Consider the following 5,131-nt stretch of genomic DNA (forward strand, 5'->3'; position numbering starts at 1 on the left):
TTGAACTTTAATTTATCATGAACTTAGTCCTGGTAGTATTTGCATAACTATGTTGTAGATCAATAGCTCGCGATGTAGCTCCCCGTTTATTTTTGATATGTTCCTAGAGAAACACTATGTTGAAAGATGATAGTAGCAATGATGCGGACTAGGTCCGTGATCTGAGGATTATCCTCATTGCTGCACAGAAGAATTATGTCCTTGATGCACCGCTAGGTGACAGATCAATTACAAGAGCAGATAACAGACGTTATGAACGTTTGGCAAGCTCGGTATGATGACTACTTGATAGTTTAGTGCGCCATGCTTTACGGCTTAGAACCGGGACTTCAAAAATGTTTTGAACGTCACGCAGCATATAAGATGTTCCAAGAGCTGAAATTGGTATTTCAGACTCATGCCCGAGTCGAAAGGTATGAGACCTTGTGGCAGCCCGATCCGCATGGAGCAGGGGGCTTCGCACGTCAGCCCAGGATAACACCTGACGCACGACAGGTCCATAATACAGCATTTCAGGTACAAAAATATTCATCAAATACATGTATATGAGATTACATCATTGATGAATACAATTATCTGGCATAGCCCTAAGGGTATTAAATGACAGCGGAAGTCTGATAAAAATGGCGGCGGAAGTCTTGGTTTGGCAGCATAACAACTCTGGCTGGGCTCCACAACTCACAGGACTGGCAAGATTACGGCCTAGCACGACGGATCAAGCGAGCAATACGGGTACGACCTACAAAACTGGCATGACACGCCAGGTCAGTACATTGAATGTACTTGCAAGACAACCAAATACATAGCATCTAAACAAGCTGCAGACAAAGCAAGAACCGAGCATATGCAACAACCTATCTCATATCCATTACTAAACATGGCATGATAAAAATCAACTAAGCATGAACAAAATCATAGCATCTACTAACATGGCAATAACAAGGCATAATAAAACAAGATTATAACATGGTAATAGCAAAACCTATCATATCATCTCAAACATGGCATAATTTAACATATAAATCAATGCATGGCACGACATCATGAAACTATGCTGAAAATAAACTACCGATTATATCCAATGCAGACATAGCATGTTAACTATATACAATCATCTTCTGTTCTGCCTTAGGTTTTTAAATGCAAGATATTACTCATGCAATGCAACCAAACTCGTACACCGAGTCCCTCGGACTCTCTTACCAACGGGTTGCCTCGCAACCGAACGGTGATCTTTCCGGCGATCACAACCATGACCAACACTTGGTCTCCAACACTTATTGAGACCTCGTCTAGTGATCATATCAAAACATCGCCGTGACTTCTCACGACTATCTCATAGTTCAAGTCACCATATTCTTGTTATCACATCTTTATTTACCAACTTAATTATTTCGGTTTGTCCTCCATTTCGACCAAGACCTGATAGTGGGACCTACTACGAACTGTTGCTATCGATAGACTTTATACACTCTACGGAGGTAGCACACTGTACCCACACCACAGAACCCATGGCCTCGTCATCCCATTCGGGTGGACCAACGGCATTCCGACGAAACCAACCTACTGCCATGACGCTCTCCCGGCCACTCCGACCCAATACCCAACGGGCTGGTCCTGGGTGGCCCCGTGTCTACCAAAGACACCCCGACCACCGTCGTGGTCAACTCCCACTCGGGGACACTCCCACTCGGGGACTGGTACCAAAAATCTCAAAAACGAGCACACAAGGTTATGTCCGCTTACTTGATCAGGGTAAGCATGCCCATAACCTTCCCTAGTGGGAGGCACCGGCGAGAGGTCACGACAATAGCTCGCATTAAGGCCTTCCCACAAAGGCAAATGTGGCTGCACTGAAAAAGTTCGATTTGGTGGCACTATGACTCGATCCCATCGATGACGGAGGAGGTTTGTTATTATTAAGTCATTTTAATTCCTTCTCCAGCATCATGAGCATATTAAACATGAGTGCAACATTGAGCATGCAGCGTACGAATGGATGGACAAAATATCAAACTTCTCAAGTACACAACTATAGCATAAAAAACATGACAATACCAAGTACTAGCATATCACGGAGCATTTCAATCATCATAACATGTTATAAAGATGACATGCAAATAATGTAGAGTAGTGACATGGCATTATCAATAACAACATTCTAATTAGCATGGCAGACGATATCTTGAAAACACAAGCATGCAAGACAGGCATAAAGAAATAACTGCAGACGAAAACGATATGAAACAACTTCAACTACACACACACAAGGTGCAATTAAAGTCAACATGCAAGTTTGGGGCTCATGATAAGAGGTTGGCTTGCCTGGGGGTCGACAAATACCCCGGGAAGAAGTGGGAAACGATCGCGGAAAGATTTGCCAGAAACAGTTCTCTCTCGGAGGGGGCTGTTTACGGGCAAGGGCAAAATGGTCATTTTCACTATGTGAAAACATTATGAAAATGATACCAATGGAACAGGCTCGACGAAACAAAGACGTGGGCTTTGGAATCACCTGATTTGGAGCTACGGGTAAAAAGATATGATTGTTTAACTACCAGGGACCAATCTGTAAAGAAAATCATTACAAACGGGGCCCTAGCAGAAAAATAGATCGCGTCTTTCTCAGAAATACGCTTTCCAGAAAGGAAAGCGTATTCTGGCCCGAAGAAGGGGAGGAATACGATTTCGGCTAAGGGAAAGCGCACTCCAGGAAATATGCCTTCGTGTTCCGTAAACGGAAAACAGCCCGAGGCGCCGCCACTTATCCACGTTGGTAGGACCGGGTCAACACGGCAGCAGCGGGGCCGGGCGCCTGGGTCACTGCTATGTGGGGTCAGGGGAAAAGGCGCGGCGCCCACCTGGCCAGGTCAACGCCCTCTTCTTCCTCCCGAGCAGGAGCGAGCATGGCCGAGGGAGGCGTTCGCCCCGACGGCGCTCGACGGCGACTCCGGCCAGCTCTCGGGCCGTGCGACCTACCGAAATGTGCAGGACGGAGCGGCGCATCTCGGGGTGGTCTCTGTTGCTGGTGAGGACCGCGGGAGAAGGAGCAGCAGGGCCTGTGGCGGAGAGGGGGTACGGGCTCGGGTGGACACGGGGCTCTGGTGAGGGAAATGGAAGGCCAAGGCTATGGGGAGGCTCACTGGAGCATGGGGGATGCGGTGGTGGTGAGAGAACGGAGAGGGAAACACCGCATCGCCGGAATCGGGAGAGACCCAAGGCGGCGGCTATGGCGACGGTGAAGGTCGAGGAGCGACTCCGGGGACGAGAGGAGGGGTTGGGGAGGCGTAGAGGGGTGGGGAGAGGCTCCTGATGATCTCCAGAGGCTCGAGGGTGGGCTATTTATAGCCGGGGCAAAGGCACCTGCGCGGGTCTCCGCCGAGCGCGTCCGGCCGAGGCTCTGCCGGCCGCAGCAGTCACGGGGGCGCACGGGAAGGCGACAAGGGGGAAGTGGACGAGCGCCAGAGAGTCACGGAGACAAGCAAAGCTTGCGGACGAACGGAGGAAGAGGACAGAGGCGAGGAAGACGACGAGCTCACGGGCGCGCACTGCTCGGTCGTTGGCACGGCTCGCCGGAGAAGAAAACGAAGGGGGGACAGAGGTCCAGGGGGAAGAGGACGGCGAGGGGGAACTGTTGGGCATTAATGGCGAGGCCAGAGACGGTCGGAGCAGCGTTGCCGACGACAACAGTGGCTAGACCACCATTTTGGCTTGCTGCCCTCGTAGTCACCACTGGCATGGCGCGCTCTGGGGTTTTTACTGATGTAAGTTCATGTCTACCGCGTAGTCCTTCCAGCGTGGAGTGTTACCATGGTGAAAGATCGGGCAGAGACAAATGGAGATGAGTGAAACAAGCTCCACAAGTTTGCTGTTGCAAACTTGGCAACATCCTAGAGATTAAACCAGAGAGGTTAAAAGGTAAAATGGTTGTCTGGGAGGCTTAGGGTAGAAAGGACTACGGTCCTGGGAGTTTTTAGGTAAAATGGACAACTATTTACCATAGTTGCTGTTCAACCACCAAAACTGACCCAGAAACTTAATCATGATGAAACACTCACTAGGGGTGATGGATTGGGCTATAATTTGGCAAAGCCTGATGATTTGAACATACCATGATGCTGTAAAAAGTTCATACCAAATGGACTCACCAAAATGGTACTTCCTTCACAGCTATCATTTCTGTCCAAAAACTTCAGAAAAATCCTCAGGGCAATTAGTCAAGTGAAATGAGCCACAATCTTGTGGAGATAGGTTATATGAGTAGGAGAAGGCCTGCAAAAATTATCATCCATAATGGAGCAAGATAAAATACACTTGCTTCACAAACTGAAAATTTGGACAGAAAACAAGAATTGCTCCTGTGCTCACATAGTTCAATGAAATGAACTGAATTTGTGTGGAGGATAATGATTTGAGATATAGGAGAGGGTGGCAAAGTTTCATCCCATTTTGATACCCTATGAAGGTACTTCCTTCACAAAGTTGTATTCTGGTCAGAAACTTTGAAAAATTGCACAGGGAGCTAGGGTGAATGGATTGAGCTCATCTTTGGTATCCATGGGTTATTTAACAATGTTAAACACCCTGCCGAATTGCAGCTAAATTGGACGTAGCAATAAAGCACTTCCTTTGCAAAATTTCAGAGAAGGCAGAAACTTGCATTGGATCATGTGCCAAATTTTGAACTGAGGAACATGATATTAGGATGGAACTAGTGATTATATAGCAAGGACAAGCTCCAGAATTTATGTGGGAATTTTCTCTGCTGTAGAAATAGTAGTTCCTTTGGAAATTGGTAGAAATGCAATATTGACATTAAATAGGAAAAGGCAATTTTCCTTATTTAATTATGGCCAATATACTTGCCAGAGATTGGATTAGGCATAAGCATCAACTCCACCAATTCTCATGAATTTCGGAGATGGCTAGATATGCCTTTGGATTTTATTCCTCAGAAAGGCAAGAAAAGGAATAAATCATAATTCAAAAATATTGCATTGGACTTAGCAATATTTTTGCATATCCAAGGTTAAGAAAGATAGGATGATCTCTGGGATCAATTGGGAGGATCAACAGATCAAGGAAAATGATGGCTCCTTTGTAAGCACAAAGGACATATCCAAATTCCAAA

At 46.7% G+C, this 5,131-nt stretch overlaps 1 long non-coding RNA gene across 1 annotated transcript; it reads right to left on the reverse strand.

Moving 5' to 3' along the window:
• Positions 1 to 359: 359 nt before the first annotated feature.
• On the reverse strand, positions 360 to 2,855 carry LOC141020794 (uncharacterized). Its single transcript, XR_012180862.1, has 2 exons — positions 2,326 to 2,855; positions 360 to 747 (listed from the first exon to the last, which is right to left on the reverse strand). It is a non-coding gene; the product is annotated as an uncharacterized lncRNA (long non-coding RNA).
• Between the last annotated feature and the right edge of the window lie 2,276 nt (positions 2,856 to 5,131).

Source organism: Aegilops tauschii, chromosome 1, assembly GCF_002575655.3.
Source record: "Aegilops tauschii subsp. strangulata cultivar AL8/78 chromosome 1, Aet v6.0, whole genome shotgun sequence".
NCBI lineage: Eukaryota > Viridiplantae > Streptophyta > Magnoliopsida > Poales > Poaceae > Aegilops > Aegilops tauschii.